This window comes from Carettochelys insculpta, chromosome 14 (genome assembly GCF_033958435.1).
Source record: "Carettochelys insculpta isolate YL-2023 chromosome 14, ASM3395843v1, whole genome shotgun sequence".
Classification (NCBI taxonomy): Eukaryota; Metazoa; Chordata; order Testudines; family Carettochelyidae; genus Carettochelys; species Carettochelys insculpta.
This window is the reverse complement of record NC_134150.1, coordinates 20,458,822-20,482,499: the sequence shown is the minus strand read 5'-3', so window position 1 is coordinate 20,482,499 and position 23,678 is coordinate 20,458,822. Positions and strand designations below refer to the sequence as shown.

Genomic DNA, 23,678 nt, shown 5'->3' with positions numbered 1-23,678 from the left:
TTAATGAATCACACACTAGTCTATTCACACAATGAGAATCAAGTTTCTCCTGTTTGGGAAAAGACTTACGTGATGAAAGTCACACTCAAGAGAACAACCCTTGTGTCAGTAAAAGACAGGAGCACACCTTGTCACCAAAGCCAACAATGCCCAGATGCTTTGTATATTGGACAGACTTCAAACTCTCTTAGACAAAGAGTTAATGGGCACAAAACAGACGTAAAAACACTCCTGATCCATAGCCCGGTCAGCCGACATTTCAATGGAGTGGGCCATTCTGTTAATGACTTAAGAGTTTGCATCTTACTGAAGAGAAATTTTCACACTACTTTGGAAAAAGAGGCTGCTGAACTCTCTTTTATATTCAAATTGGACACATTAACACATGATTTGAACTGGGATGTGAATTTTCTGGGTCATTATAGGGGCTCTTTTGCATACTTGGCTTACTCTAATTCTTGACTCCCCCTCCCATGCCCCTCTACTCTCTGATTTGCTCACCTTGATAATTTTTTTCTGATTTGTCAACTTTGATTACTATTTTTGGTTCTCTGTGCCTTAAATATTGAGTCTGTTCTGGTGTGGCTATGGTCTGAAGAAGTGGGTCTGTCCCACCAAAGCTCACCAAATAAATTATTTTGTTAGTCTTTAAAGTTCTACTTTACTGTGGTTTTTTTCGTTTTGTTTTTATAAACAAAGATATTGGGAAGCAGACATCACGAGATGCTTATGTCCCGTTTTGCCAGTGGTATCAGAGACCTATGTGGCCTGCCACACATACTATTTTTACAGCTGCATTAATCCACTGAGGTCCAATGGCGGTTTTTGGTTTAGATAAGCATGAAATGAGGATCAAACTGTAATATCTTCTGTTTTAAAAGGACACATATGGTGCTAGTTATTAGAAAAGGAACTGCACTAAAAACAGAGACATGGCTCCTCCCCAGAAAGGCATGCAATCCACGTAACTAAGAAGGGATCTACTCACTGCTGGTGCCTCCTTCTGGCTGGGTGGCGCAGCAACTCTCTTTGTTAAAGATTCTCTGCCACAGGTTGCTTTGTCTCTAAGGTCGCCTGCCTCTTCCTGTGCCTTGTTCTTATGGCAGAGTCACTGAAAAATATCTCCCCTTCCATGGTAGACTGTGGGGGAGGAGGCAAGAAGAATTAATGCAAATAAACTGAATTAATAAGAGACAGAGGAAAGAACCCCCTCCTCCCCGCTCCAGAATGTACCAGGATCTGGTCCTCCCTTCCCCCAGGCAGTGGTTGAGGTGTAGGTTAAATGTCTGTTCTTGTCTTTGATCTGCTCACAAGTGAGCTGTTCTCTTCTTTCAATTCCTCCTCCTTGAGCCTATACAGGCCTTGCAGGTGTGGCACAACAAAGCCAGAGGAATGCAGAGCAGCACCTTAACACCTTGTCGTCTAGTGCAGCGTTGGGATATCAACAGGGAAGCTGACAAATATACCAGGCTCCTGGGCAAGGTGGGGAGCAGGCCAGCACCATGCTCCCAGAAGGGGTGGGGCCTCAAGCAGAAGGAATGGGCCTGGGACAGCCAGCCCAGAATATGTCATGTCCTCCCCATCAGGCAGCCCTCAAAGCCACGCAGGGCTCATGCTCTGGCTGTGACTTAAAGGGCCTGGGGCTCCGGCCACCACCACTGCTGCAGTAGCGATTGTGTCCAGGACCCTGGCCCCAGGGCAGTTGCCTCTTTTGCTACCCCTGTTGCAGAAGGAGGGGACTGGATATCCCATTGCACCAACAACAAGTGCAATGGGAAATTAGCAGGTACTACCTCAGAGAATGATCATCTTTCTTTCCACTTTTCCTCTGCTACTATTATTCTTCCTTACCTTAATATTTACTATAATACAGTGATGACAGTTTCCAACTATGTTTGCGAAAGTACTGACCAGAGCGCCCAGAATTGACACCACTATTTCTACTCACTCCCCCCACATCTCCCCTGGAGGCTGATTAGGAAGGGACAAAGTCTGTGCGCTTGTTGAAAGACTTGGCCTCTCCTCAATGATTACCAACAGGAAGGCCAATTGCAGGTGTAGGTTTTTGTGTTGAGGACACACTAGGAAATCCACTGTGCACACCTCAGGCAATGCAAAATGATCACCTGGACACTAGGAAATCAACTGTGGTCTGTGTTAGAGAAGCTACAGTGCATCATTTACTTATTGAACCTGCATTTTCGGTGTGGTGATCATTAGTGTCTTTCAGGAAATATTTTGCTTTGTAAAACTACAATTTCACGTCAGCATTCAGAACTACTGAGCACAGGACAAAAGACAGGGAGCTGGCAACCACGCCAGGACCCCGGGCTCGGGGAGGGAGAGGGTCCAGCTCCATACTCCCAGAAGGGATGGGGCCTTGGATAGAAAGGGTGGACGAGGGAGCAGGCAGACCTCAGTGCTGCCCAGACTGTAGTGCCCCCTGACCCCAGCTCTCAGAACTGCATGGGATGCATAGCACAGTGCTCCAGCAGCTATTTAAAGAGTCTGGGGCTCTGGCTGTTACTGCAGCCAGCAGCTTGGAGCCTAGGCCCTTCTGAATTGCCTGAATCCAGGGCAATTCCCCCTTTACTTGCCCCCATCAGTGGGCCTGAACAAATGTGATTAATTTGGACAACGTATGTAGAAAGAAAAACAACATCAATTTGTTTGAGGAATCTGTTCTTCTACCTTTCATGAATAGGTACTTATATTCCACAAAGGGTGATCAGCCTGTGAATCGCACTGCTAGGGGATATTGTGCCGGCAAAAAAGGTATAACTTCGTTAAAAAAGAACTAGATAAGTTAATAGAGGCTAATGGCCATTGGTGGACTTACCCCAGATGGTCAGAGATGCCAGGAGCAACCCCAGACCTCTGTCTATCAGAAGCCAGGAGCAGATCACTGGGAAATTTCCATGTTTTACAGTATACATTACACTCCCCTTGACTCTAGTACTAGCCATGGATACAGACAGTACACTGCGGCAGACGGATGATTAGTCTGACACAGTATGACAGTTATTATGTTCTTATCTCAGCAGGAGATGTCTTTCTTACTCTTTCACTTCTGCCTTTCTTCCCTCTCCCTGCCTTACTGCTTAGACCCCAGACTTGGCTGTGCACATGTGCACTCTTGACTTTAAGGAGGCCCCACAAGTGTACAGGGATTCACTCAGTTGCAGCCACTTTCAGGATTATGATAAATTCTGAATTCTTGAGGTAGTTATGGTTCTTACCCCTGTGTTGTACAGCACCTAGCACAGTGGTTCTCTGGTTACAGTTGGTCAAAGGTTACAATAAAGAAAATGCAGAACTAGACTATTTCGAAGATGAGGTGAAAATGTAGAAGATAGGAAAAGAAGCAGAGTTAAAAATTCAATTTTTGTTAGAAACAATGAGAAGAAAATTTCTTGTACAGGTGCCCTGGAGTTATTATTTGCAGTCACAGTAGAAATTTTCCATAAACGTTAATGCCAGAAGGGACCATAATGATCACCTACCTCACCATGTGCATAACAGACCACAGAATTTTTGCCCTGTGAAATCAAAACCCACAATTCTCTGCTGAACAGAGCACAACAAACTGTATATTCAAAATATACAGTTTATGCGATATATAAATTGTGTGGAATATCCAGAGGGTGCAAGGAGACAATGCACATCAGAAAGATGAGACTAGCATACAACTATGTAACTTTCTTTTGACGCCCCTTTTCACTTACTATAAACAGAATAATGAGTTGGCTATTTTTTTCTCAGAACTGTGTGTATGTGCATGAAACCTTTGAATGTTTGTTTCTTTGTCCTCTTGATCACAAAAGAGGGATATTAGGCTGGTGCAGAAAGTTCAGTTGATGCAGAATCCACCAGAAGCCAAAATGAGTCGTTTTGTATACAAAATTTAATCTATTCTTGGGAACATTTCTCAAATGGGAGTTAGTCTTGTTTGAAAACTCCTACTCTGCCCAACCTCTGGGATCCGTCCTATTGGTACATGCCAACACAGCCATCCATTGGTCCAAGTACCACCTCTGCTTACACAGAACACATTCAGAACCATAGAACACTAGAAGTGGATGGAATCCTGAGAGGTCATCAAGGCCAGTGTCCTGCCCTCATGGCAGAACCAATACTGTCTAGACCATGCCCCACAGATGTCTATCTAAGCTGCTCTTAAATATCTCTAGTGATGGAGATTCCACAATCTCCCCATGCAATTTATTCCAATGTTTAATCACCCTGACAGTTAGGAAGTTTTTCCTAATGCCCAAACTAAACCTCCCTTACAGCAGTTTAAGCCCATTGCTCCTTGTCCTAGCCTGCCTCCCTGTAACCTTCTTTCAGGAACTTGAAAACTGCTATCATGTCCCCTCTCAATCTTCTCTTTTCTAAACTAAACAAGCCCAGTTCTTTCAGTCTTCCCTCACAGATCAAGTTCTCTGGACCTTAATCATTCTTGTTGCTTTTCTCTGGACCTTCTCCAATTTCTCCAGATCTTTCTTGAAATATGGTGTCCAAAACTGGACACAATATTCCAACTGAGGCCTAATGAGTGCTGAGTAGAGTGGAAGAATGACTTCCCATGTCTTGCTCTCAGTACTTCTGTTAATGCATCCCAGAATCATGTTTGCTTTTTTTTTCCAATAGCATCACACTGCTAACTCATTTAGCTTGTGGTGCACTATGACCCCTAGATCCCTTTCTGTATACTCCTTCCTAGACAGTCTCTTCACATTTTATACATATGAAGCTGATCATTCCTGCCCAAGTGGAGTACTTTGCATTTGTCCTATTAAACTCCATCCTGTTTACCTCAGACCATTTCTCCAGTTTGTCCAGATCATTTTGAAACAGTGATCTTACTTAAATAGATGGGATTCTAAGGATCATAGAATTGAGTTCCTAAACCTCATGCACAATTCATATGCCGTTGCTTGCCTAACCTCGGTGTACAATTACAAACGCATGCAGTAGCTGGGAATTGCATGCACACATTACCAGTTCAATATCTAGCTAGTTATCTACGTCTGTTAACTAACTTGCACATTCAGCCATGGTAACAGTATCCTTGGTTATACCTCTGAAGTTCAGAAAAACCACACTTTATAGGTGTTATTAATTTAAGTCAGTGCATATTTGTAACCTTCTTTTTTTTAATATGTGGTTGGTTAGTTAAGCATTTTCCCATAGTACTGTGTATAATGGTTTCTTAAACTCTGTTTGGATGGGAAAGCAACAGCAGTGTATTTACAGATGGCTTCTGGAGGCAGCTCAAGAGTAGCTTTGATGCAGCTCCACAAAATCTTAAAGTGTTTGTATGAAATCATGCCTGTTTGAAGTCAGTGGGAGCTTTCGCCTTTTTTAGAACAAGGCCCTTGAGAGCCAGAAAACAGAATCTCTATAAATGTAACACCTAATACTTGATGAGCAGACTTGGAACAATGACTGTTTTTCAAGTGCAGATTAATAAATCATTCTCACAACCAGATCTGCACATAGTGATAGAATTACTTTGATGAAAATTGTGGAAGACATGGACATGGCTAGAAAGACAGAAGTGTAACAAGCAGTGAGTTCATTGCAAGAGTCCCCATGATAGGAACATTGCTTTGCTTTGGACCTGGGAGTCTTTACATTGACTAACTGCTCTTATTCTGATTATGGTAATATCTCAGAGTCCAAACATTGACCAGAACCCCATTTGCTAGCTGTTGCACAAATACAGAACAAGCAGGTGGACTTTGTCTTACAGCAGGGGTTGGCAACCAAAATAACAAGAAAAGCCATTTTTTTCAAATTTGGTAAAAAAATCAATAATTCAGGAGCTGCAATGCATGTGAATACGAGATGGTCCTTAACATCAAACCATACTTTTTGTTACTCTTATTTTAAGAGCGGCATGCACACAATGATTTCTAATGCAATACATGTTTATTACAGGACATTCACAAACTTTTTACATGTTCTATTTCCTCACACTTCACATGTGTGTTTGTACCACTATCTTCCTGACTTTTACTTCTGAACCTATTTTAATTAAGCCAATTTTACTTCAAGTATAATTTCAGTTCTCTTTCTTAAAATGAATGTTGTACGTCATATCAGGAATGCCACAAACTTTCTTTTCCTTTTCAAAATCAAGACTATTAGCAACATGATCAAAACACAGATACAGTATCCTATCCCACAACGCACTGTGCATATGAAAGGGACAGTTATCCAACGTTTCAAGATCGCATATCATTTGCTATCTAGATAGGTGTTGTTCATTGTTGGGCTTTTAAACGTTTACCCTATTATAAAAATAATCAGAAGGTTTTTTTTTTTGCAATTATAAAATTGCGAGCCGCAAAAAAGTCCTTAAAGAGCTCTATGTACCTCCAGAGCTGCAGGTTGCGGACCTCTGCCTCAGAGAACTTACAATCTATGTAAAGGATCAGAGACAACATGTGGAGACAGACACAAGGAGTATCAACCTGACAGCAGCAACAGAAATATCCAGGTGGTTTTATCTTCTTTTATTCATTTAAATGTTATTACATGATACACAGAGATACCATTTTTATTATAGGGAACTATAAGTAAAGAAATGCCAGGTTTTATGATGATTTACCTTACCTTATGTCTCACACAGTCATGGTGAGATACAAAAAATATTTTATACATGGTATTATAAAGCTAGTTACCATGGTACAGCAGCTAACATGACAGTCCCAAAGTGAATGGCTCCCAGGTGAGGAGCACCTGTGCTGCTTCCTCAGGGCCCCAGACAGGATCACTGGTGGCTGCCACTTTCTGGGGCTCTGGGGAAGGAGTGCAGGCAGCCACCGCTTCCCCAGAGCACCGGCAGCTACCGCTTCCCGGGGCTCCAAGCCCCTCATTCATGAAAATCGAGATTTCTGAGAGTTCTGAACACTGAACCCTTGTGAATGTTGCAACCCTACTGTACTTTCAAGGGCATGAATTTCCTGACCATGAACATACTCTCGTACCTACATGGTTTTCCCAGCAGAAATGACTCCAACAAAGTCCAGGATGGCTGCCTACCCTTAAGCACAGAACTTTCGATTTTTTTGATGCTGTTGCACTGGGCCTAGTCCTCACATTCTAGCCACCTTCCAAGGTCAATATATACTTTGGTATTACCCAAACTCACATAGTTCCAGATGGACGAGTATCAAATTACTGGTTCAAAAACAAACTGCTCTTCTGAAGTCATCTTGCCTCATCTTTGACACCAGTGATAGCACCCGAAAACCAGCCATCTGGTCATGCTTGGTGCCACCAAACCTCTTATATTTAAAGCCTACAGAATGGAACCAAAAACAAAATTTCAGCTCACACTTTAGCAACCAATTCAAAAATGTGCTACTAATTTAAACTGATGCTGTTATTGCACCATACAAAAACCTTTAAATTAGCTTGTTTCCCTCTAATGACTGCAAGATCTTGGCTACAAACATTTCTCTCCAGCTTTTCTTGGTGCCCCTCTCCTGAACAGTGATATTGATGCGTTCTTAGATGGTTGACTCCTGGCACAGACCAAAGTGAATGCAGAAAAATCCTTTCACATTTTAAAGCACGGGCTTAATTCCATGCCTGTCAGACACAATTACAATTCTACTTTTTAACAGAAAGCCCTGGATACCACTCCTGTCCATATTGTAGCTTTTTAAATTCCTTTAACTGCTAAGAAAACTAAATGTATATTCCATCCTTTTTCTTTTTACACCATTGACAAGACCATTGGCCAAAGTAGGCAGTCAAAAAAAGATGTCATTATATCCTGTAAAAAGGATTGTTTTTAAAGCAAGCCCAATAAGAGAAAGTAAATGTAGCTTACAGGCTCCTGGTACTCTGTTTAATACTACTATAATGTTCCAGTCCATTGCTGGTGCTCAGATGCTAAGGAAAACGTATCTAGAGTGGTGTCACCACCTCCATGGGGAGATCCAACCTGCATTTCCTGAATCTTTCAAGTTTGATGAAGCTCACTTCCAACCCCAGCTCTCCAGCTGTTTGTCCAGCCTGTGTTTGAATGATTTTGATCTTCCTTGTTCTGCTTCCATGATGCGTCGTTTCCTGAGTCTTGATGACTGAAGCTCAGGGCTCAGTGCAGATAACACAATCCAAATGTTTGAATTATATTTATTTGAAACAGCATCAGCTTCTGAATCTGTGTAGGTGGGATGGGAATCCCACAGGGATTCTTAGGAGACTCACAGTGCTCCAGCTTTCTGTCCAGAGCACAATCCAGAAAGGGAAGGATGTGAAGAGGGAGCTGAGCAAAGATAACATCGTGGAGCCTGTAATATTTTGAGGGGTTCTGGGCCAAGTTGAGAGAACCAATCCTGGGAAAACTGCTTAAAACGAGTCCACTTACAGCCCAGGCTGGGATTTCCTTCTGAATATGGCAAATCAAGCCAGCCACAAAAACACCTTTGTCAGCCCACTAGCCAGCCATAAGCTACACAAGCAAACCCACAGATTCTCCAGCTGCTTCTCATGCCCACATCAGCAACCCTCCTTAGCCAGGTGAGAGGCTATAAAGGCCTATTTCACCAAACCCACACAGATTCTTCCAGGCCCTAAAGGGTCTAACAACATTCCCAGGTCAATATATACTTAGGTATTACCCAAAGCAGCACACTGTGCCAGTCCTTTAGAATCTAAAGTTTTTTTAAGAAAGAAAGAAAGAGGGTGAGAGAGAAAAATTGTTCAAGTGGCATGTTACATATGTCACTTAAAGCTACTGATGCAGACCACAGTGATATTACAAGCTGCTATTCTTGAGTCTCTCTGAAAATAGATGCCATGAGGGATGGGTTCCTTCCATGCAGGCTTACTTCATGAGGACTGAACAACAAAAGGGTCACTTCCTGGGACACTTTCACAGCCTTGCCCTTCCATTGTGAACCTCAGCATTAAAACATTTCTAATGCAGGTATAAGCCAATAGCTACATCTGTGCATACAAATATGGCACAGATATATAAATAGCATAAACAGATTCGGTGCATAACCAGCTTCTGTTAGATATCTCACTTGGTCCACCTGGCAAGAAATTTGATGCAGTACAGTGATCACTGAAATGGTATTATACTTAATGTAGAAATCTAGTCACATCACAGAACTTAAAAAAGATAAATACGTCTCTTTTCCTTGGGGCCCAGTTTGCCAAACCTAAAGGCACAGTAGGATCCGGTTCTTTCTGTGTTCACCCATTCCCAATGTGGAGAAGAGAGAAACTCCCTTCTCTGCAAAATAGAACCCACAATATTAGCTCTCTTGTAAAAGTTCAAAATTAGTCCATGATAGTGCTGCCTGGACAAATTGCTCAGGACTCACTGCAAAAAGTGCTTTCAGAATTTCACACAGCTTCTTTGAGTTGACTTTATGCAAACTGACTAGTCTGTTTTCCCACCCATCCCCCCGCATCTGAGAAAAGTTTTATTCTGTTTTCTTCATACCTTTCATCAGGAAAAATAGTTTACCATACATTTTTTTTTTTCAACCTTTCCCTTGAAGAACTGTATTGACTTAAAAGATCAAAGGGAAGAACTGTTCTACGGAACAGCTTCCTCTGACCAGCCCAACATAAACATGTATCTTGAAATCTTTTCTGCACTGATAAAAGCTTTTCCTTCCCAAAATGTATTTCTTTGTAACAATAGATCTGATCCTGTCATTCTTACCCAAACAAGTAATCCACTTATCCAAGTGGAGGGATATGACCCAACAAGAGCTCTTCATCTGCACTTAACTTTAAACCACAGACACATTTTGATGTTCCTGCTTTGTCCAAAATAAAGAAAATGGTGGAAAATGACAGCATGCAGTTGGGCATCTTTGTGTATGCTGGGATTTTTGTATGGCTCAAAGCCTTTGATCTGTCTTTCTTCTAGAAGACATGGAAATGATGGGGGAAAATATCAAAACATGATTTCAGAGAAAAAGCTCCATATTTTTCCGATAGGAAATACTTCAGTCTAAATTAATTCAGTGTCAGGACCAAGGTCAAACATAATGTTTTCATGGTAAATGTCAGCATTTAGGAGTTCAGCCTGAAATCTACTAGACAGTATAGTCATTCCCCAGTTGAATTTTGTGAGCTATCTGTGACTATTAGTGAATCATTTTGTCATGTACAGAGTATTACCCATTTGAGGACCATCGTATCTCAAAGACACATTAAAATATGCCCTTATTATGGTTCATGTTGATTATTATAAATCTTTATTTGCAGGTCTGAGTATAGGAAAATCATTTTAGCAAATGCAATTTATTCAGTACTGCATCAGCCAAGGGCTTCGCCAGCATTCAGGAATGTAATCATATAAAGACAGCACTGAAGTCTGTCAGAGCGAAACGAAAAATTCATTTTTAGAGCCTTTTGATCATTTTGCTTTGCACAAGGATAAGCTTTGTCATATATTTAAAGCTCTCATACACTGTAGCTATCCTGCACTTATAGAATTGATGTCTTCCATTAAGGGTATGAAGTCATTCATTGCCAATAAAGGAGCTCATTTGTCTTTCTTTGTTGTACTCAAATATTAACATTGGAAGAGACTGACTTAACCAATATTTGCTGGAGGAGGCTGAAAACTTAGGCTTGTTTATTTTCTTGTCTATCTCCAGTACTTTCTATAGCCCCATCACTGTAACATCTGGGCCTATCACAATGCTAATGTACTTACTCTTACAAAACTCCTATCGGGTAGGGAAGTAATATTATCCTCACGTCAAACATAGAGGACTGAGGCACAGAGGATATAAAGGAGATAGGCACCTAAATACCATTGAAGATCTGGACCTACATGACTCTTGTAGCCAAATGACCTTAATTCTGTCCCCTCAGAAACCCCAGTCTTTTTTTCCTACTTTGCAAAAGGACTATCCTAACATGCTGCAGTCATACCTCACGTGATGATTTGTCACCCAGTAACAGGTGTCAGTAGAAGTAGGGACTGGGACAATTCGCAGCTAGTTCCCTAACTACAGAACCAATCTTAACCAGAACCTTTACTTTATCCTTAACTTCTTTCAAAGTCTCACCTGAATGACAGACCACTATATAAATGAAACGTATGTCTGCCATCTCCAATCTTTTCTATACTCAGGCCATCTATTATTGCTGGGGAGTAATAAAGTAGGGTCAAGGTTTCAAAGCCACCTGGGACAAAAGATATCAAGTTTATTCTGAAACTTTTAGACAAACACTTCAGTGCAGGCTCATTGATGGAGGGGTTGGGAGAGGGTGAAGGAAGCAGTTGCCAATGGCCCAGTGCGTGAAAAGAGGCCAGGGCTTCCAGCCACTGCTGCTACTGCAGGAGCACCCAGAACACCATACAACATGCTCTGGGTGGCTTTGAGGGCAGGGAAGGGGCAGGTGTGGTGCGCTCTGAGTGGTGCTGAAGGCCTGCTTCCCTCAGTCCCCCCGCCCCCCGGGGCTTTCTAAAAAGAGGCCATGCTCCTGACAGGAGCACAGAGCAGCCACCCCACCCCACAACACCCACACCTTGCCCAGGGGCCCACTAAGGCCGTGTCTACATGAGCCCCAAACTTCGAAATGGCCACGCAAATGGCCATTTCGAAGTTTACTAATGAAGCGCTGAAATGCACATTCAGCGCTTCATTAGTGTGCAGGCGGCCGCGGCACTTCGAAATTGACGCACCTCCCCGCTGCGTGTCTCGCCCCGACGGGGCTCCTTTTTGAAAGGACCCCACCTACTTCGAAGCCCCCTTATTCCCAAGATGGGAATATGCATTTCAGCGCTTCATTACTAAACTTCAAAATGGCCATTTGCATGGCCATTTTGAAGTTTGGGGTTCGTGTAGACGTAGCCTAAGGCTGTCAGCCCCTCTGCTTGAGAGTCTTGATCTGGGGGTGATGGTATAGGGAGGAAACCTGGTTGAGAGTAGGGAGTTTCTCAGAGTTTAAGAAAACATTAAGCACAGAAAATCAATTTTCAGGAGTCCTTCTCCAAAACTTGCACATTTTTGAGAGTTTTACTCATTAGTAGGGCTTGGGGTGATAATGTACTGAGCATCTCTCTTAACCTGGCTACTGGGGACATGCTGCCTATGACAATATTGTTACTAGTATGTAACCTTTGCAGGTCACCTTTAAAGGGTATGAAAACCAATTTACTGAAATTGAATGTGTCAAATCTTAGTGATATTTAAAGTGCTTGTATCAAGTCTAGGACACTGTAGCTATACTGTATACTCTGTGAATTCCTTTAGACCACTTTGACTTCTCCAGAAGGAAATTATATGTTTTCATCAGGTTTAAATTAGTTGTTAACCATATTGTGGGACTTCATTTGAAATCCCAGCAGACACACAGTGTAAGTGGATTACTAAAACTAGCTCTCCTTTAGTCATTATCTATCCTGCAGAAGAGACAACAACAACAACATTATTGATTACTTACCTTCAAGTGTGTGAAAATCTGAGTCCACTTACAAAATATTTTCATATCAAGTTCCAGAGAAAATCTTTCAAATAATCTACAACTACATCCTGTTACCTGTGCACATTCTGCACTCAGCAGAAATTGTCTGGAGGATTGTGAATTAATCCTTCCAGTACTTTGGGCTTAATTCTGCCCTCAGCTACACTCAGAAATATAATAGGGGATGTACATGAACATCTGAAGACAGAACACTGCCTTTCAAGTTTATAAACATGCACCAAAACAGTACTGTGCTATAAGCTACGAGCTATGTTTAGAGAATATATTGTTTAAAAAACCTAGACACACCTGATTTAATCAAGGCTAAACTCTTTGTGTAAAGCACTTTCAAATCCTCAGATGGACGCTGGGCTGCACACAGCTTTTTGGAAGCCTGGGGAAAAGTTGGAAACTGAAGACCTGCACCTTTTAAAGAATTACCATGGAGACACAAGAGTTTAAGAAAAGGAGTCAGGAAGGGGTTAGAGAGGGTCCAAGCCTGTGGGGTTGCTCTACACTGCGTACATCTGGGAGGCTGCTTGTACAGCCACGCCCTCTCCCGGCTCCTTTGTACAAGCCATCTACCTGGTGGATCACCTTGGCCCCAGTGAAGTGATGCCGAGGGTGACAATAGTGGAATCAGGACATTGCTGGACCTGATATACTGTGGGTACCAAACCTGAGTGGCACTGCAGGCCATACAGCAACACCACTCACTCAAATTTTGTCTGGCTACCCTCTGTAATTTTAGCAGTAGTATCAATCAAGGGGCCTTTTTGCTTCCACCATTCAGGTTGCTGGGGATGGAAGGTGCTGTACAATGCAAAATCTTAATCAGTGAGAGGGTGAAAGACCTGTAAGTTTTACTTAGATGGGACAGAGTAAGCAAATGCCTTTCTGGGTCTTATCCAAATATTGGTAAGGTCTGATAATACTCATCAGAAATCTCTTGCTTTTCTGATATTTTATAAACCTTACCATTTTTTATCTCCCTCATTGCACAGTAACTCCTCATGTAATGTTTCATTGTTTCATTACTTTTCTATTAGACCATAGGCTCCTTTAAAGTTGCACAGGTAGCAGGGAGACAGTGGATGTTCCCCCTCCCCCGATTGAGCCCCTTACTTGATACACCATGCCCACAAAGCAAGATAAAAGTGTATGCCATAATAAAATTGATAGTTCTCAAGGTGCAACCAGAGTCCTTGTTTTTGCTGAAACAGATTAACACAGCTACCACTGAAATTTAGTAGCAAGCCTTTCCCTGGGAAATATTTCAGACTGACTCCACGACTTCAACCAAGCTTTACCATCACCATTGTTGTGTACAGAATTAAATTGTTCAAAAATGGTTAAAACTAATACTGCATATGTACATATGGTCATCTTTGATAATAAAAATCCATGGACTCTAACCACTTCCCCCACTTAATTTGCATTAATTTTTATGGGAAAATTGGATTGGCTTAGCATCTTTTCATTTAAAAGAGCATTTTTTTCAAGAATATAACTACAAGCAAGGAGTTACTGCATCAGATATGATCCTCCATATCCATTATTTCTTGGTGTGTAATGATAAAGCCTTTGATGTACGGTGAGGTGATATACCTTCTAGAAATCAATAAGGTGACTCCCATAAATCTCTTTTAAAAGGGTCCCTATAATGCCACATAAATCATTCAAGAAGCAAACTTTCTGCAACCAAATTAACGGGTTAGTCACCTCCACTGTTTCTTCCAAGCACTATACAATCTGATGCCAAAATATTTATTTTTTCCTCCTCCTAATCCTTATGCCAGTACTCCATTACCCTATTCAGTGTTTATGCTTGTTTCAGTGCTGAGTGATTTTGATTTACATTTATCCATTTTTTCCTAGTGAGAAAACTGAAGCTTTTCCAGAATGTAGGCTTTTTTTTTTTTTTGCATATCCACCAAGACTTCACATTACATTGTCTGCCAAATGTGTAAACTAGTCACCAGTTTAACAAATGAGAAGTATTATCCCAATGGAAGATTTACAGAATTTAATAATCCACAACCAGCTGAAATCTTTTCAAGGTGAAACATGTACCACTGAGTTATTGGCTCAGGGTCATGCAAGATTTAAAACTAGATCCCTTGATAACTGTGGGAATTACTAAAGGGAAATTATTCAAACTTTAGGAATAAAGATGACATAGAAACATAGAGATCTCCTGTTAAAGCAGAGATCCCAACTTAAGGACTAGATCCATCTGTTTAAGCATGGACTAAATGCTTTCAACTCCTTTTGTTCTGGTGAGAGCTATGGAAGTTCTTGAATGTGGCAGAACCAGTGGGGATGTTACACTGAACAAGGAGGGGCATGGCCCAAAGATGACATGCAAGGGGACTCCAGGTCTTCTGCAGTCATTGGACCTGAAGAATAGGTATAGGAGTCATAGGCGCTGACACCATGGGTGTTCTCAGGCTCAAGCACCCACAAAAAAGAATAGTGGTTGCTCCCACTTGAGTTTTCTATTTGAGGTCTGCTTATGGTGCACACCCTAGCCTTGCCGGAGCTTGAGCATGCAATCTGGTGAGTTCTGTGCTGCTCCCAGCTTCTGCCCTTGGTGCGAGGAGTTTGTTTATTAACAGAGGCAGGGTGATTGAGATAACAAAAGACTTATAATTAAATTAAATTAAGGATCATCAGATGATTAGCCCTGCTCGCAAACAAACTAGAGTATATACAAGAGAAGACAGATACCCTACAGGGAACTGCTGAGCGAATGGGCCTGAAGATCAGTCAAGAGAACACCAAGTTGATACATATTAATAACAGACAGGAAAGCCAAATTATAATCAAAGGAAAGGCAACGCAAGATGTAAATCAGTTTGTATGCTTGGGGAGTGTTATCAGCAAGAATGGGGGCACTGAAGAGGCCATCACTCCGAGAATATGAAAGGCACAATAAGCCTTTGCCATATTACGTCCAGTCTGGTGTACAAGAGCCATTTCAACAAGAACCAGGCTATGTATTTTCACTTCCAATGTGTAATCAGTACTGCTGTATGGCTCAGAGACACGGCACTTTGTCCAGAGCAACACTAAGAATTCAGATGTTTGTCAATAAATGCCTTACACACATTCCCCAGCTAAAGTGGTAGGATAGAATGCCAAACAAAAGCTTGTGGACCACAACAAACCAGAAGCCAATGGAAGTCCAGATCAAGAAGAGAAAATTGTGATGTCCAGGCCATATCCTGCGTAAGGACTGCGAAGAGTGTATCATGAGACAAGGGTTAGAATGGAATGCAAAAGGAAAGAGGAAAAGGGGACGTCCCAAACAAACATGGCGACAAAGCTTCCTGGATGAAATAAAAGCAGCTGGCTTAATGCAGGATCAAATCAAGACTACTGTTAAGGATTGCAAGAGATGGAGAATGACTGTGGAGTCCCTACACTCCACCAGAAGCCCAAAGGATTTTTTTTAAGATGATCTCAAAAGCATTGTCAGCCACTTCTGTTAAAAACACAACAAAACAGCAGGAATGTAGCACTTTAAAGACTAACAAAATGATTTATTCGGTGATGAGCTTTCGTGGGACAGACCCACTTCTTCAGATCAATCTTATTTCCAATACAGACTGACATTTATAAGTACAGAGGACAAAAAAAAAATTGCAATAAAACTGACAAATCAAATTCATAGGAGAGGGATGAGGGTTGGGGATATTAATTGTCTTGCCTGAGATAATTACAAGCATCAGAGGAAGGGACGTAGTCCTTGTAAAACATGAGATAATTGATGTCTCTGTGCATACCACATGTTAATGTGTCAAATTTAAATATGAATTCAAACTCTCAAACTTCTCGCTCTAATCTGAAATTATCTCAGGCAGGAAAGTTAAGATTTCCCCCCACCTCTCATGCCCCTCCTATGTATTTGATTTGTCAGTTTTTATTGCAATTTTTTTTTTTGGTCCTCTGTGGGTCTGTCCCACGAAAGCTCATCACCAAATAAATCATTTTGTTAGTTTTAAAGTGCTAGATTTCTGCTGTTTTGTTAGAACACAGACTAACACGACTACCTCTCTGTTACTATTAAAAACATATTCAGAATGGAGAGAAGTAAATAGTGGCGTCCCCCAGGGGCATGTGCTGAGACCAGCGCTTTTCAATATATCATACATAAAATGACCTGGTAAAATACGTAAATAGTGAGATGACAAAATTTTGAGATGATACAAAATTATTCAAGATCATTTTATGCAAAGGTGACGGCAAAGAATTACAAAGGGATCTCACAAAACTGGATGACTGGGCAATTAAATTACAGATGAAATTCAAAGCTAAATGTAAAGTAATGTTTATGGCAAAATATAATCCCAACTAAATTAGTTGTTACCCATCAAAGAGATCTTGGAGTCATTTGCAGTACTCTGAAAAAGCATGCTTCCAGAATACTGCAAATTTCTAAGAATCCTTCTCACTTTGCCTGTGTCACATTAAACTGCAAAACACTCCTTTCCCAGAATCAGACTTAAAAATTAACTTTTGTAATCAATGGGATAGAGGCAACTGAATAATGCAAGACCATAACAGGGAACCAGATGTAAATAAGGTTGCTGACAGTTTCATCCAGGAAGCTACACTGGGACAGGCTATGTCTACACTAGCCAAAAACTTCGAAATTGCCACGCAAATGGCCATTTCAAAGTTTACTAATGAAGCACTGAAATACACATTCCATGCCTCATTAGCATGCGGGCGGCCACAGCACTTTGAAATTGACGCGGCTCACAGCCACATGGCTTATCCAGACAGGGTCCCTTTTTGAAAGGACCCCAGCTACTCTGAAGTCCCCTTATTTCCATCTGCTGACAGGAATAAGGGGGCTTCGAAGTAGGCGGGGTCCTATTGAAAAGGAGCCCCACCTGGACGAGCTGCGGGGCAGCGAGCCGCGTCAATTTCGAAGTGTCGCAGCTGCCCGCATGTTTATGAGGTGCTGAATATGTATTTCAGTGCTTCATTAGTAAACTTTGAAACGGCCATTTGCATGGCCATTTCGAAGTTTTTGGCTAGTGTAGCCATTAATATAATCATACAGTTCATATGACTTAATCATTATTAAAATAGCAAAAATATCAGAGACACACATATTCAATAGCTAGAATATGGAAAAAGTGTACAGATATGTTGAAAATTGCCTACCTCACAAACACACACAGCTCTTCGAAAGCACCCACCACCAAAGCCAAAAGTCAATGCCTGCGTGCTGACCCTGAAAGTGGAAAGGTTCTGAAAGCTGGATTATTTCAAATGTTTCTTTTCTGATTGCTGATGTAGAGAGTGAGAAGCGACTGTAGATTTTTATTACACATGGAAGATGCTGAGGATCTTATCCAAATGTACATGCGAGGGCCAGGGCTGGATTAACATTTTGTGGGCCTGGCATCAAATGTATTTGTGGGCCCCCATGTAGTCATTATGGAACCTTTTGGAGTGTGGGTCTGGTGTGGCACTGCTGCAATATACTCGGGACCACATCTTAGAGGCATTTTTCATTGTGATCACACACACACACACACACACACACACACACACCTGCATGACTATGTACTGCCATACACTGCTTCCTCAGCACCAAGGTTTTCTCACTGAGCCCTACACTCATGCAGGTTTACCAGTGTCCACAGTGAGCAGAAACTTCATAGAGATCAGAGAAAACTCTCCGCAGATTTATCTCCATCATTCAGACATCCTACAGCCACCTCTCTGGGACCAGCTATTCCACCAGTCACTGCAAGTGGTCCTGGTCTCAGCACAATAAAGTTCCACAGCTAGCAGATAGCTGATCAGGTGTGACAAATCCCTCCCCCAACCCCCACTCTGTCATTTGAACAAGCCATTTACAGACACCATTTCCGCAAGGTGAGCACTTAACCCCGGGACCCTGAAGTCATCTGCCTTTCTCCCTCTGCTCCCAACTACATGCTGCTGTAGCACCTGGTCCCAACTACCTGTCCCAATGCTTGTTTTCTTTCATCTTGGCTGTGTTCACCAGGCAGCTTGAGATATTTTCATTAATGCCCCCATCCCACCCACAAGCCTGATCTTCTTCCGCTTTCCCTGTCTGCTTTCATGTTCCTTTTCTTCTGGTGACCTCCATTCCTTGATGTTAACTCCATTTGCTTTATCTGCTCTAAGCTTAATGGGCCCACAGTAGCCACAAAGCCACCTGCTGCTTCTCTGGCTACAGCCATGGGGCCAATTGCCAGAGGCCAGCATTAGACAGCTGCAGCTACTAGCCATGGGAGTGGTGACAATTCCAAAGCTTGAATCTTGCAACAGCAGCACTAGGGACTCTAAATCCACAGTTCTGGCCCTGGGCAGCTAAAGACTCTGCAGTTCTGTGCTTCCATCCTCTTGGCCATCACTTTAAGCAACTGAGATGCCCATCACCTGCAGCAGAGGCCACTAATGCCCACGCACCCCCTAGCACATAGTCATTCAGAAAGTGCAGCTGGAACGATTTTGGAGGCTGGCATGCCAGGAGGGTCCCGTACGCAACAGCAGCTCTGGAACAAACTTCCACAGCCCCCTTCCTTGGCGGGTCTGTGAGTATATGGAGACAGTGGAGTTACCCCAAAATCCGTTGAAATTAGAGTCTTTTAATTGTCTTTACTGGGCTATATATACAGAGACAAAGGACGCCATTCTATACTTTAGGAGCAAAGAACAGTCTACGCTGCACAACTCCTGTGCCAGCACAAAGAGGTGGTCAGCCTCAGGAGAGGTGACCCCTTTCCCACAGAAAAACTTACATTCCACAGAGACAAAATACACACAGGGTACAGTGCTGAGGAACAGCCAGAGAAGAATATCATGAGGTGGCAACTGACTAGCTCCACAGGTGACACATTGACACTACAGATTAAAATTAGTGCCATAACGCCAAACTTGCTATGTGCTAACACACACACAGTACCTTCAGTAGCAACCACTTGGGCTAAGAGGAAACTGGGCACTAGTTTTATTTCTGAAACAAATGTATTATCCTTATTGTTTCAAGATAGCCCACCTGCTAATCTTGATGGCCAGTCTTCCCTCGCTGCCCCCCACCCCTGCCCCCACACAGATGGCAAATTGTGGCAATTACCTTAGAGGTCCATAAGTAAGTTGCTTACAAATTGTTCCTCTTCATTCCTATCTTCTAAACTTCATGGGGGTGGGGGAAGTGTTGCCCAAGTGTGAAGGCTACAGAAGAGGCAGGTGAAAACAGGGCAGCCTTCAACACAAAGAATCTTTAACAGAACAAAGAAATGCTTCAACTACTTACTTATTCTCATATATGCATAATTTTCAGGTGGTTTACACTAATGACAATGATTTACTTAGGTTTCATAATGCACCTCAGTGAAATGTCAAGACTCAGGAAGGCGAGCTGAGCCTATATGCATTTTTTCCCCTTCTCTCTCTCAAATTAAGAGCCAGAATTAGTGCCTTGACATAAGAAAACATGAGTACAGGAGAGCTAGGAATGATCACCTAAGATCTGAAAACAAGTTTGCTCCTTTGTTCTTAAACCACATGTTAGGAGAGAGGCACAGAGGTACGCATCCTCTAGAGATGGAGATTGGTAGGACAGTAAGATAAAGCAGCTGCTGCACAAAGATCCTGGGGAAGACATCTCTCATACTAGACCTGCTTGGCATCTTTTATTGCCTCTATGTGTAAGGGTTTCAGCTGTATCGCTTGCTAATATTTATTTAAAATGATACCTGAATTGGTGGATAGGATTAAAAATAAAAGACTAAAGATGAAAACCTGGCCCTGCTGAAGTCTGCTGCCAAAGTCATTGATTTCCATTCTAAGAGCCCATTACATTACACTTGCTGCACAGCTCCTGCATCATCATAAAGAGGCAGTCAGCTCCCTCTATCTGCTCTCTTGGGAACATCCCCGGCACAGACTGAGTCCCCACCAGACACTGGGCCACCATATCCGGATCCAGGCATGCCCACAGCATTTCTATATCCCAGTCATCAGAATGATCCACAGGCAGCTGGTCATAATGACTGTAGTCCCTAAGGTTGCTCTAAACTGTACCAGAGGCCAAACTGGCAACCAGTAGCCCTAGTTTAGAGGGCAATCAATGGTGGCCTTTGCTCTTCCCTCTTCGAGGAGTAGATATATTAGTCTGTAGCTTCACATGAACAACAGGCAGTCCTCTAGCACCTTAACGATTAACAATTTTCATGAGACATGGGCCTTACTCTTACTCTCACTCTTCCCTTCTGGTCCTTCTTCCAAGCTCAGTCACAAACACAGAAATGAATATAGGCTTCTGTTTTTTGCTTTATGTTCTCTATAAAACCTTTGACATTTTCCTCTGCTGTGCTTTGACCATCTAGGTCCCGAGGGTCAGAAGGATTTCACAGGTAGAATATGAATTGCAGCAGGAACTCAGCCACATCAGTAGTGGAGAAACTGCTAGAGAGAAACAAGATTCCTCCCATCAATTTTCTCGTTGGGATGAAATTACACTACCCATAAAATTAACCAGTTGGGCAAAAACGAGAGCTTAGAGAAGCAAAAGTATGAAGTGAGAAACTACTTTTGCTCTCTCCCAATTTTATGTTTCCATTGTCAGGTTGTTTCTTGTTATGCTGCAACTGTTATTAACTTAATGATTCAAGAGATAATATTTAATTAAACTACTTTGCAGCTTACTACTGGTTTGGGATTTTGCTAATTAATCTTTATGTAAGTGCCATGGTGTACAGCAAAAGTACGTAAATTACACATTGTACCTCTTTCAGTGTGTCTAATTTCTGAACATAACCACTTGTTAAAGAAACAAAGGAATGAAGAGTTTCAGACTGAGCAGCTCTGACCTCGGCCGTTACATTGTTACACGGGTTGCACCACTTTAGTTTGGCACCCTCAACATCTGACTGGTGCTGGATGACAGAATTTGAAGGTCAATTTTTTCTAGCAGCATTCCCAACACTTCTACTGTTTACTGGGTTCTTATAAAAGACATTTAGGGGTAAATTACAGTTAAACAACAGAACAGAACACTGAGAGCCAGGACTGGTGGCTGTAAATAAACTTTATGGGACCATGGAGAACTTGGCCACATCCATGATAAGTGGTCATTTGGCTAACTAAACCATGTTAGATTATGGATGTTGCCAGGAAACAGAGAGCCAAACTAGAGAGGTTCAACCTGTACAATTATGATAATGTGAGATATAAAAATTTGGCCCATTTTTCTTGTTTTCTCCTCTCCAGCCATACTCCACTAATTTAAATTGCAGACTACCGAGTGATTAAGTGATGAGTTGTCCAACAGGAGTACACTGACAACAAGGCCAGATTCTGATCTCAATTACACCATCTCCCGGAATTACTCCATGTTTCCACTGGTGTACCTGTCATCTGAATCTGCACTTTGGAATGTAGCCTTTTTACTCATTTTCTGATTGCTGACAGCTCTCTGGATTTCCAAAGAGCTGCAACTCAAAAGAACACTAAGCAAAGAATAATGGTAAAACCTGTTGAGACTCTCAGAAAGGTTCCAATTCCTACACCTGTCCATCTGGCATGACCAGATTCCAGAGACAGAATCCACTGAGATTTAGCAACCTGGTAGAGTGCTTTCATTTTCTTGGTGGCTGTTTGGGTCCAAGGTCAGAAGAGAGCTGGATGTGTTGGTGCGGGAAGGGTGAGAAGAGCACTGAACCCTCATGCATCTGAAGTGGTTATATATGAATCCATTGGACAGACAACAAGCACTTTGTGAAACCTCAGATGGCTGGAGATGAGCATGCACTGGGAAGGAAATGGTGGTTCCAACCCTGCTCTGTGTCCTCCCAGAGCTTGGGGCTCATTTGGCTTCCTGCGCAAGTTATAGTAGCTCTTTAAGCTGCTTTTGTGTTCACATTTCCTGTTTTGTTAGTATATGGAAGACCGCCCCCAAACAATACAGGGAATAGTCCAATACTCACTTCATGAGGGAGACAGTGAAACTAGCTGCCCACTCAATCAATGCACATAGTCAATAGGCTAAAACACAGAAATCACGTCCAGACCTGCTCTTAACAGTGAGGCATCAATTTTCATAGACAAGAGGAATTTTCAAGTTCATTGTGTCCCTTTATATTAGAGGCTATAGAGGGAAAGGAGGCAACTGAGTAGGAGTTAATTCACTGTATGGTATTAGATCCCATTGTAACAGATACCTGGCCAGGAACTATAGGTAAACCATGACGCTGCAGATATGGTAAAGGAACATAGTAGCTGGTGGGTCTGAAGGAGGAGAGATATGAAGATCAATTGGCTGAATGCCCCAAATCCAATGTTGTGTGTGACATATGACATTGGCATTAGAACGTTAGCTTAAAAGGCATGATTTGCCCCCTGGAATGATATAGGTGGAGCCGGGGGAAGGAGGAGATTGCCTTGGAAAGCAAGAATATTTCCTCTGCCAGAAACAGTATAAGAAAGCTATAAATTACTATCTACATTCTAGACAATTTTACTATTTCCATACCAATACCAACCCTTTATGAACAAACCATTCTCAAAGCGTGTACTTTTTCTAATGTACATGCATAGTGCAGCAATGCTGGGCTAAGAGTCAGTTGAATCTTATCATTGCCTCGTGGCTAATTGGAAGGACCACATATCCAGAGGGAGAGAAGTTTCAAATTCTTTGTGATCCATGGAAGTAAGCAGGAAACAATCTGTGTTTTTTACACTATTTAAACAAAAAGGGTGCTTAGTGTTGTGATCCTTCACATAATGGGAGTTTTGCTTAGGTAAGGACATGGAAATCAATTCCCAAATATTTTTACATAGGTTTTTACTGATGCTGTAACCCCAATAATTTAAATTTAGCAATGAGCATGAAAATATAAGTAGATGCTATTCACTGTTCGTGATTAGGGATTAGCTAGGTGTATTTATATCACCCATGTGGGAAGACCACCTTTGGTGGAACAGTTAATAAGATTGAGTAGTCCAGCGTGAGAAATTTCTACTTCTAGCTCATTTTTTTGCTACTCTAAGGGAAAGGAGCATAATATAATTAATCTGAGTTGTCAGACCATCATATCTTCTTCAAAGAGCAAAATATTCTATTACCATACACAACAACTAGACACAGAAATATGGGGTGTTACCTGCCCACTGCTTTAACTGTTTCCTATAGGAACAGCTCTCCTAGATGAAGATGGCAGCAT

At 42.0% G+C, this 23,678-nt stretch overlaps 1 long non-coding RNA gene across 2 annotated transcripts in view; it reads right to left on the bottom strand.

Moving 5' to 3' along the window:
* LOC142020874 (uncharacterized) overlaps window positions 1–23,678 on the bottom strand; it is a 607,189-nt gene that overhangs the window by 137,198 nt on the left and 446,313 nt on the right. For both annotated transcript variants that reach the window (XR_012647533.1, XR_012647532.1), the window contains one exon: window positions 989–1,140. This is a non-coding gene — a long non-coding RNA (uncharacterized LOC142020874). The remainder of the gene's footprint in view (window positions 1–988; window positions 1,141–23,678) is intronic.